This window comes from Malaya genurostris, chromosome 1 (assembly GCF_030247185.1).
Source record: "Malaya genurostris strain Urasoe2022 chromosome 1, Malgen_1.1, whole genome shotgun sequence".
In the NCBI taxonomy this organism is placed as follows: domain Eukaryota; kingdom Metazoa; phylum Arthropoda; class Insecta; order Diptera; family Culicidae; genus Malaya; species Malaya genurostris.
In genome coordinates, this window is record NC_080570.1 from 74,419,263 (window position 1) to 74,431,539 (window position 12,277).

A 12,277-nucleotide genomic window follows, 5' to 3' on the forward strand; every position below is an offset into this window, starting at 1 on the left:
TATACTACTATGTAGCAAATTGGGACAAAGAAATTAAGGACAATGTATAATTTTGGCTTCAGTGAAGGAATGGTAATTTAACTTTCGATTCGGGATGAGTGTATTTTATCATTGTTAGTTAGTTTAATGCCAAGCATCGCGGACGTATTTTGATACTAAAAGTAGCTATTGCACTGTTTGCAGGTATAGTGTTCAGCTTATGGACATAGTCAATTGATAAATGATTTAGTGCTTTTATAATATATTTACACATTGATTTGAAAAATTTCATTGATGAGTCAAAATATGATCAAATTTTCTTCCCGCAAAAAAAAATCAAAAACGCGATGATGACTCGTAGTTAAGGAAAATTAAAATAATATTAATAATATTAACTGTTTGCATCTTTTGGCATCTGATGCCCAGTACAACGGAATCGGAAGTTGGTCTCCGTAATTCTTTATATTTCTTAACTAAATTACTAAAATTTTATAACTAATATACTACAATGTGAAATGTGCTATACTTTACCACTTTCGAATATTGGTTATTACTGGAATAGTAGGGAAAATGTTCGTGATTTTTACTTGGTTGCTTTTTATTTGCTCTAACCTCTCCGTTTCTTTTATAAAAATGCTTTATATATTGCAAAGTTCAATGATCTGTAGTAATAATTTTTGTGTCCCCCCAATATTTCATGGAACTTACCGCCCCTGTGTGTATGTGTGATCTTTCGGTCACTACTTGGGGTGTTTCAAACCCGGAAGCTGGTATAGCGAAGTTAATTGATTATCAACACACACGACCAACAAATTGAGAAAAAATTGAAATCAGTTTTTCAGATTTCTTCGATGCCATGTATAGGGCTGTATAAAATTTAAAAAATTCATCACCTTTTTTCTGTAACCGATTGGTTCTGGATAAAATTCAACATTAATCAAGACGGTGCTTCCGCAAGATCCCGATATAATCGAAGTATGGTTGTGAGGATGGTAAAAAATAGTCTTAAGAAAAAAATGAATAAAAAAATAGTCTTAAGAAAATTTATTCCTTTTTGTCATATTATTTAGGAGTAGTATAAAAATAAATAAATAAATAAAAAATTGGAAACAATTGTATTGGATTGGTATAAAAAGTATTGGTCATCGCATGAAAGTTTTATACATATAAATTGTTCTGAATAACTTACTTACCTAACAGCTATAGGCCTGGGGTGTCCTTTGCTGTATCAAGCATACGTCTCCACATAACTCGGTCCATGGCTGCTTTCGCCAGCCACTCAAGGCACACGAACTAGTCAACCACCTCGATATCGTCACCGTCTATCAATATTCGTGGTGGGAGGCGTAGTGTTTCTTCTCTAGAGCCTCTTCCTCTCATGTATTTGGTTTTCGACGCATTTATGGCCAGTCCGACACCCTTAGCTTCAGCTTTCAGTCCGATGTAGCTTTCCGTCATTTTCTCAAGGTTACGTGTCACAATATCAATATCGTCAGCGAAGCCAAAAAGTTGTACGGACTTTCGGAAGATCGTGCCACTCGTGGCGATCCTCGCTCTTCGAATCACACCTTCCATGGCAATATTGAACAAGATACAAGAAAGTCCATCACCTTGACGAAGCCCTCTTCGAGATTCGAAGGGACTCGAGAGCGTCCCAGATACTCGGACGTAACACATCACTCTATCCATCGTTGCTTTGGCCAATCGCTTCAGTTTAAACCGTATTCGTGCATTATCTGCCATAGCTGTTCTCGATCGATTGTGTCGTATGCCGCTTTGAAGTCAATGAATAGGTGATGCGTGGGCACGTTGTATTCACGACACTTCTGGAGTACTTGTCTTATCGCGAATATGTGATCCGTAGTGGCGCGGGCTCCAGTAAATCCCGCTTGGTACGGCCCTACGAATTCCTTAGCTATTGGTGATAGGACGGCAAAGGATTTGGGAGAGTACCTTGTATGCGGCGTTCAGCAATGTGATTGCGCGGTAATTGCAACAGTCTAGCTTATGGCCCTTTTTGTCGACGGGACATACAACTCCATCCATCCATTCCGGCGGTAGCGCTCTAGCCAGTGCCTCTTCTCCATGTTTGAGCAGCTCGTCTGGCAACTGGTCATTGCCGCGGCTTTGTTGTTCCTCAGCTTGCCGATCTCCTCACTTATCTCCGACAGCTCAGGGGCTGGGAATCTGTCGTCGGCTGAGCGTGCACCCAGATTGATTTCTGTACCGTTCTCTGTATCTTGTGCTTTGCCATTCAGATGCTCGTTATAGTACTGCTCCACCTATCGATCACCTCACGTTCATTCGTGAGAAAGTTACCACTGGTATCTCTGCATATTTCGGCCTGTGGCGTGAAGCCTCTACGCGGTTCACCTTCTCATAGAATTTCCGTGTATCATTTGCGCGGTACAGCTGTTCCATCGATTCGCGATCTTGGTTTTCCTGGTGGCGCTTTTTCCTCCGTAAAACCGTGTTCTGTCTGCCTGTCTGTATCGTTCCTCGTTCGCTCTAGTCCGGTGTTGCAGCATCCTTCTGAATTGTTCTGAATAAAAAAATCTCAAAAAAAAAATTCAGAAATTAATTCCAATCATTTATTACTTAAAGTTTACTACTCTAAAACGTAGTAAAAATCCAGGCGTTTACATTTCTCGTCCCCTCAAGTAGTATGTAACTTTATTCTTTTTTAAATTAAGCTGACAATAATTACCATCAATTAATGTGTTAGAAGGTATAGATAATTTCGTTAAATTCTTGTTTACATATATGATTTTTGTCTTTTTTTTTATAAAGATAGGCTAAGTCATCATTGTGAAAATCAATTTTTGAAGCAAGGCCCGGAGTGTGAAAAAAATATAAGGCACTATTGCTTTATGAATTTGTATATAGATCTGACTTCCGCTTCCGCAACTACACGATAAAGAGTAAAACACTGCTAATTCATCAGTTTGCTTTGATGGAAGAAGATGTAAGGATGAGCTAATATCTCAAAAGTAGTAAATAAATTCCTCTAGTTCAAAGGTCCTCTAATGGTTAGTCGCCACTCACAAGTCCCTATCTCATACCTTCATGTGTGTCTTATGATGACCGGCGTTGATTGGGTGCTACTACCTTCCACGATAGTAGCAGAATGAGAGGGTGCGAACGAGCAAGGGAGCGACAGCACTACCGTAGGCAGAATTAATTACCTGTCGCCAGTGATGGCAGAGTGATACACCAGGGCGTAAGTTTCAATTGTGCACTGCGGATCAGAGCTTAAAATTGTCACGCATTCTTAATGAAACAATCCAATCCAAATATTTTACTGCCTCATTCGTAAACGACCGACACCAGAACAAACGAATAGAGGCGAAGCATTTTCGTTTCTCATTGAAAAAATGAGAGAGAATAATTGCCAACGTCACTCTTTCCTCTATGACAAGACGAAACCAAACTAACGTCTTCAGGGAGCATCAGCAGAATTTCAATTCTCATTCTTTCATAGATGTATTGGAAATCTGTGATGCTTGGCTAAATAATAGTGACTAAAATATGACAAATCGAAGTAATTACATCCCAGAACCTCTTTGGAAACCAAAACTACTACAAATTCGAGCACCAGCAGGTAAAAGTTATTGTTAAACCTTTTTCTGTCATTTTCGATTCTCACAGCTTCGGTTGAATATCGACACTGCATACTATGTTTTTTTTTACTGAAAACTGCAAATGACTGAAAGGGCAAATGAAAGGAAAAAAAAAAACAATTTTGAAACTACTCTCCCGCTTATATCATTGACTGGACATGGGTGTCGTTCTCATAGTTTGCAAGCGAAGCTGAGAGTGACAGTATTTTATCGTCATTTTCGTCTATTTTGAGTCAATGAAAATGACTTTTATTAGCTCTGCTGCGGATACATTTGGTGTGCTCCACACAAAGAGGAAAGCGCACTTCTTCTCAGTGTCCTTTAACGGCTATCCGCATTAGGCCGATCCGACCGATCCGAGCTCTCCGGCGTTTACTTTTTCTCTGCCTCGGCTATGGCTGAGCTGTACATGCACACAGCTGTATGTACAGCTCAGCCATAGCCGAAGCAGAAAAAAGTGAACGCCGGAGAGCTCGGATCGGTCGGATCGGCCTAATGCGGACAGCCTTTTAGACAGACTTTGAGTGAGTGCTTGTGTTGAAAGAAGCTGGTGGGAGAGAATCACATTCTCTTCTCACGAATCGCTCTCACGTGCTCTCGCCTAAATACACCCAAGTGATCACTGGCGCGTGATGGTGAGCGAACACTTCTGTGAACTTCGATTAATAGAGAGTAGATCTGGCCTTGCTATAAAAAATTTGCAAGAAAAAACGAAAATTCAACGATACATTGTTTTATTTTGGTGATTTTGCGTGCCCCATGTTACTTATACGCAAAGCATACACCAGAGTGCTCACCGGCGTGTACACCTCTGTGAAAGTATCTGCATCCACCTCAGAGAATTTATTAGCTCTCCTCTAGCACTTTGGTGCGACTCAGTGGACGAGGTAAAAGGAAAAAAAAGAACCCACTCATGATCAGTGGTGGTGAGGCATCGATTCCGAACACGCAAAACGTGTTCGCTCCTAACCAAAAAGCGAACCACCATCGCGAGTATAAATTTGCCGATACCATCGTTCGAGCAAGCATCGCCGAACCAAGAAGCGATGCTGATGGTGAAAGAACCGATGCTTTAGTTTGTGAGCCAATCGTGTACTAGTATGTTCATGAACATCCGATTCGAGTACTATAGGCTGTTGCTTCGGATGAACCGAACTTTGTGAGCTGCGGCTGGACGTTTCAGTGTTTGGGTAGCTTAGCAGTGTATTGTAATTTTGTACATTCCCAGAGAGTGTAGGGTGGCTCAATATGATAAATTGAAAATGTTTTAACATTTTCAAATTCGATATTGAAAAAATTGGTGAGTCAACAGCAATTAAAATGGAGTAATTTTGGGCATTTCCAACGAGCGTAGGGTGCCTGTATATGGAAAATATAATTTTTTTTGACTAATCTAATTTCGATGCTATATTGATTGGTGAATCAATAGTATTTCGAATTGGATAATTTTTTACATTTTCAGCGAGCGTAGGGTGGCGCAATATGAAAATTTGTAAATATTTTGACTTTTACTAATATCATGTTTTATTAAATATTGAATTAAAAGCAATTAAAATTTAACAATTTTGGACATTTTCAGCGACCGTAGGGTGGTTCTATTTGAAAAATTGAATCTTAGACTAATTCGATGGTCTGTTGATTCTGGAAATAATAGCAGTTCGAATTGGATAATTTTTTACATTTTTATCGGGCGTAGGGTGGCGCAATATGAAAATTTGTATATATTTTGACTTTTGCTGATTTCATTTTCCATTTAATAATGAATCAAGAGCAATTAAAATTCGATCATTTTGGACATTTTCGACGACGGTAGGGTGGTGCTAATTGGAAAATTTTAAAATTTTTGACTAATGTCGATTCAACGTTTTATTAATTGGTGAATCCATAGCAGTTCCAATAGTAAGTTCCAATAGGATTTCCAATTTTCAGCGAGCGTAGTGTGGTCCTATTTGAAAAATGTTAGTATTTGAATTTGCAGATCCGATGGTTTATTGATTGGTGAATGAACTAAATTCGAATAGGATAATTTTGGACATTTTCAGTGGGCGTAGAGTGGCTTAATAAAAAAATATGGAAATATTTTACCTTTTTCTAATTCAATGTTTAATTGATAGCAATTGTAATATTAGAATTTCAAGCATTTTGTTCGGTGGTAACGCAGCTTTATATGAGAAATTGTGAACTATTTTGCCAATTCGGATGCTTTATTGATTAATATATAAATAGTAGTGGTGGTGAAACATCGGATTTAAACATGACAATCGTCGAAGGGCCTGTGATTTTGACTGTAATTTTTAACGCGCTACTGCTTTGCTCTTCAACTGAAATAGAATTTAGTTTTGATGTTGTAGGTTGCAGCTTTTGCATATTTTTGCTAGGAAAATATTTCTAAACAAATATGTACAAAGCATTGGTGTTCGGTTCCCGCTTTACCACTGGCATGGAATTGTAAATAATTTAAAAAATACAATTTTCTATATTAAGCCATCTAGCGCTCGCTGAGAATATCCAAAATTAACAAACGTCGCTCGCTCGCGAAAAAACGTCCAAAATCATCCAATTCTACCTACTACTGATTCGCTCATCAATTGAACATTAAAATAGCAAAAATCAAAATATTTTCAACTTTTTATATTAAACCCCCCTACCATCGCTGAAAATGTTCAATATCATCTTATTTGAACTGCTATTGATTCATCAATCAATAGAGCATCGAATTGACATTAGTTAAAAACTTCATAATTATACAGGTAGAACCATCCTATGGTCTCTGAATATTAAAAAAATGAGCAATTTGTAATTGTTATTAATTCACTATTAAATGAAACATTTTATCAGCAAAAGTCAGAATATTTACAAGTTTTCATATTGCGCCATCCTACACTCACCGAAAATGCCCCAAAATTATTCAATTCGACCTGCTATTGATACAACAACCAACAAATCATCGAATTGGTATTAGTCAAAAATTTTACAATTTTTCGAATAGAAAAACCCTACGGTGGCAGAGAATATCCAAAGATTTTTTAACTGTTTAATAAATCATCGAATTAGTAAAAAAAAAATCCGAATTTTTAAATTGCGCCAGCTCTCTGAAAATGTCTAAAATTATCCAAGTTGAACTGATACTGATTCAACAATCAATAGAACATCAAATTTACCTACGCTTGTTGAAAATACCTATAATTACTCAATTTTCTTTGCTATTGACTCACCAGTTTATTAAACATCTAATTTGCAAGAGTAAAAAAAAATCCTTTTTCATATTGAGCCACTCTACGTTTGCTGAAAACGTCCAAATTATAGTCAAAAAGTTTACAAATTTCTGAAATTTGCAAAAGATCAAAAACTTACTATTTTCCATATCGAGCAACCCTAAGCACACTGATAATGTCCAAAATAATGCCATTTCAATTGCTTTTGATCGTTTTATCAATCGAGCAAAAGAATTTTTTTGTGCTGATCACGTGTGCATTGATAATTTCAAAACCAGGATGCGAGACTTGAAATCAACAAACCATCGTATCGAACGCAGTTTACTCGGCCCTCGCCGATGGTCCGTCAACCGAACGGTTCGAAACAGATTGCTTCGTCGAACACCGAGCACAGAACACCTTCGCATTAACCGAGGGAATAGTTTTCGAACCTATCGCATGCTTACGCTCGGTGAACATTTTTGAGTAAATTTGCAGAAGCATCGGCGTTCGGTTCGCAATTTACCACCACTGCTCATGGTGCGTATACACTTTATACAACATTGGTGTATAAATGTGAAAGAGAAGAGCTCTCGTTGAAATTGTCAGTGCGAGGGGAGAAATTCTACTTGCTCTTCGTCACACAGAGGCGATGGACATCTCTGCCTGGCGCAAGTGTCAGTTATGTGGAGTGACAGACAACACAACAAAGAAACACCCACAATGGCTCTCTGGAGAGACAGGAGGTTCAGACAGGCCTAATGAGCCGCCTGCAAATAAAAGTTACGAAAAATTTAGCAATAAATACGGAATAATCGGTATCGACCGAGGCGGCGAATAAAAGACAATGATTGAAATCTCGGCACATGGAACTATAAATCGCTTGGCTTCCCAGGGTGCGATCGAATCACCAATAGCTAAGAAATTTGTAGGGCCGTACCAAGCGGGATTTACTGGGGCCCGTGCCACTACGGATAACATATTCGCTATATGAAAAGTACTCCTGAGGTGTCATGAATACAACGTACCCACGAATTCATTGATTTCAAAGCGACATACGACACAATCGATCGAAAACAGCTATGGCGGGTTATTCACTGACAGCGTTGATATTGTGACACGTAACCTTGAGATAATGATGGAAACATACATCGTACTTAAAGCTGAAGGTATACGTATCGGACTGTCTATAAAAGCGTCGAAAACAAAATACATGAGAGGAAGAGGCTCTAAAGAAGCAACACTGCGCCTCCCACCACGAATATTGATAGACGGTGACGATATCGAGGTGGCTGATAAGTTCGGGAGCGGGTCATATCGCCGAAAGCCATTTCGCCGAAAGTCGTTTCGCCGAATGCCATTTCGCCGAAAGTCGTTTCGCCGAATAGGTCATTTCGCCGAATAGGTCATTTCGCCGAAAGTCGTTTCGCCGAATAGGTCATTTCGCCGAAAGTCGTTTCGCCGAAAGGGTCATTTTGCCGTAAGGGTCATATCTCCTGCATGTTATGTCTCTTGTATAACTGATGTGGCGCAGCCACATAACCGAAGCCAAGATGGCTCGGCGGCACAAAGCCGCCGAGCCGACGCCAGCTGAGTCGGCCGCCGACCCGCCGTCCCTTGCATACAAACCTGTAACCGCCTCGTTTGCCCGGTCTACTCAAAGCTAGGTTGCTTTGCTTTAGTTAGGTCCGAACGAGCGGTAGCGAGGTCGGACAGCACATGAACTAAAACGATGTGGCGTAGCCGCATTAGTATTTTTTCATTTTCACTTAATGAACGGAAAATACCACCTACATTTGCCTGGTAGATACACCTATGCAAATGCTTTGATGCTTACTAGCTAATAGTCAACAAGTTTTCTTGGGAACTACTTTCTGAGGTTCATGAATCAATCTTTATTCAAGAGTACAACAATCAGTCTTTATTCAAGAGTACAACAATCAATCTTTATTCAAGAAGTACAATGGTAAATTAACAAAACGGGCGTTAACGCTATCATCTTTCGTTTATCTACAGTTTAGTACAGAAGGAAATGTCGACGTCGAAGTAAACAAATTTTATCACATTATAAACAAAATATTAGCCGAAACTTTGCCTATGAAAAGAAGAAGAAAAAATCATAACAGCAAATTACCTGTATGGTTCAATTCACAACTAAACCATTTGAAAAATAGGAAACAAAAAGCACACAAAACTTACAAACAAGAAAAAAGTGACGCTCATCTTCAAAATTACTTAAATCTATGCAATCAACTTAAAATAGCCATTAACACAGCACATGAAGAATATAACCGCAAAATTGAAAACGAAATAAAGACTTGCCCTAAGAACTTTCTTAACTACACAAAAACTAAACTAAAAAGCAACAATTTTCCATCTCAAATGCACCTCGACGAACATGTAGGGAAAAATACTACAGAAATCTGCAATCACTTTGCAAATTTTTTCCAAGAAGTATATACATCTTATTCAGAAACTGACCGTGACCGTGAATACTTCTCTTTCATACCTGCATTTTCCAACTCCATCTCTGTAAACTATCTATCAGAACATGACATTTCGACAGCACTGAAAAACTTAGACGCCTCAAAAGGGCCTGGACCTGACAGTATACCACCAATATTTTTAAAAAATCTTGCTGAAGAACTTACACTACCACTACAACTACTTTTTAACCTATCACTTAATAAATGTACTTTTCCTAAAGCATGGAAATCTTCCTTTCTTGTACCAATATTTAAATCTGGTGCAAAATCTAACATTCGGAACTACCGTGGAATAGCCATTATCTCATGCATTCCAAAATTATTTGAAAAAATTGTAAATGAAAAACTTTTTCATCAACTTAAAAATGTAATAACAAACAAACAACATGGCTTTTTTAAAGGCCGCTCAACTACAACAAATCTCTTAGAATTTATGACATTCACTCTGAATGCAATGGACGCCGGAAACTACGTAGAAACTCTTTACACTGACTTTAGCAAAGCCTTCGACCGTATTGACATACCATTACTTCTACACAAACTACAAAAATATGGCATAAAACATACTCTTCTGGAATGGCTCAAATCATACTTAACGAATCGTGTACAGGTAGTCCGCTTCCAAAACATTCTGTCTGAACCAATTAATGTAACTTCTGGCGTACCTCAGGGTTCTCACTTAGGGCCTCTCCTTTTCATTTTACATATAAACGACATTTCCTTCATACTCAAAAATCTGAAAGTGCTTATATATGCAGACGACATGAAACTCTTCATGGAAATTAAAAATATTAACGACGCTGTAATATTCCAGAACGAAATCAATCTATTCCACATTTGGTGCTGCAAAAGTCTACTCCAACTCAATGTAAAAAAATGTAACTCAATAACTTTCAGTAGGAAAAATGAAACTATACCTATAAACATACATCTAGGAAATCAACTTGTAGAAAAATGTAAAATTGTAAGAGATTTAGGCGTAATCTTAGACTCCAAGCTCACTTTTGTGGAACACTACAATACCATAATCAATAAAGCTAATAGCATGCTGGGCTTTATTAAACGCTTCAGTCATAACTTTCAGGACCCATACACAATTAAATTATTATACACTACATATGTCAGACCTATTTTGGAATATTGCAGCCTAGTATGGAATCCATACAATATTATTCACGAAGAACGCATCGAATCTATTCAAAAACAATTTCTTTTATATGCACTTCGTAAATTAAACTGGACAGCATTTCCTCTACCATCATATGAAGCACGCTGCATGCTCATCAATATTCAAACACTTAAAGAACGCCGCGACTTTGCAATGCTTTATTTTATCAGCGACATTATTTCTCAACGCATTCAATCAGCTCCATTATTATCGCAATTAAATTTTTATATACCTAGCCGTCAATTACGTTCCAGGAAATTATTTTTAGAAAAACAAGCTAGAACAAATTATGCAAAATTCAGTCCAGTCAATCGAATAATGCGCCATTACAATCAATACTGCGAACATCTTGACCTTACTATGTCTAAAAATCAAATCAAATCTCAGCTTTGTCGTAGAAATAATGCGTAGTATGTAAGTGAACATTGTAAACAATTTATATGTAGTCTACATTTGCTTGACGAAATAAATAAAATAAATAAATTTTTAATTTAAATCAATTCTAATTACGATTTCAAGACGATTTCAAGATTCGGCGAAATGGCCCTTTCGGCGAAATGTCATTCGGCGAAATAACCCTTTTGGCGAAATGACTTTCGGCGAAACGACTTTCGGTGAAACGGCTTTCGGCGAAATGGTTTTCGGCGAAATGACCCTGATCCATAAATTCGTGTATTTGTGTTCACTGGTGACCGCCGATAATGATACCAGCGGAGAAATTCAGAGGCGTATTTGGCGAGAAATCGTGCGCAATTTGGACTCAGAAAAAAACCTTCGATCGAGTAAAGTACGCCACTGCATGAAGATGGCTAACTACAAAACGCTCATTCGACCAGTTGTTCTCTATGGACACGTGACCTGGATTATGTTGGCAGAGGATCAACGCGAAAGAAAGGTGCTGAGGACCTGGCGGAGTGCAGATGGAAGACGGAACGAGGAAACGGCGTATGAACCAGCTAATATTGGACGGCCGGCAAACCCTGAGAAAATGGTACTTGAATTTGATCCGGTTGGCACAAGAAAATAAGGAGCACAGCGTGCAAGGTGAATCGATCAAGTGTAGGGCGATTTATGAAGTATCCGGGCCTTGAGTGGTTGGTGAAGTGCGGCCATGGATCGAGCTACATGGAGTCGTTTGCTAGATACAACAAAGAACATCACAGTACTAGGCTGATAGGTAAGGTAAGGTAAGGTAAGTTCACGAGTCTCGTCGATGACTACATAAACTCACATCAGACATACCGTTCCTTGGATTCCGGCACCGGAAGTTCCAGAAATAGTGGTCCAAATCTGCAAAATGAACACTTCATTTTCGCAGAGATAACCCAACCGATTTTCACAAACTTAGATCAAAATATATAGAATATTTTCATGCGTTCTGGATCCGAAATTACAGTGGGAGTGGGAACATTTTTGTTCAACGGTTATTTCGTTTATTTAAACGATATTTATTGCGTACTTTTAGCCTTTCTCATATGGCTATGCAATCACTGTGCAAACCGATTTTTTAACCGAGTATATGTGTGTATGTGTATGTATGAATGAGTGTATGTAACAAAAATGTGCACTCGATTTTCTCGCAGATGGCTGAACCGATTTTCACAAACTTAGATTCAAATGAAAGGTCTCTTGGTCCCATAGGTTGCTATTGAATTTTACCCGAATCGGACTTTCGCGAGTAACGGAGTAAATTGTGCAAAAAAATGAAGAAAAAGTGCACTCGATTTTCTCAGAGACCGCTCAACCGATTCTCTTCAACAAATGAAATGTCTTAGAACTCCATAAAATCCTACCGAATTACGACTTCCGGTTTTGGAATTACAAACTGAT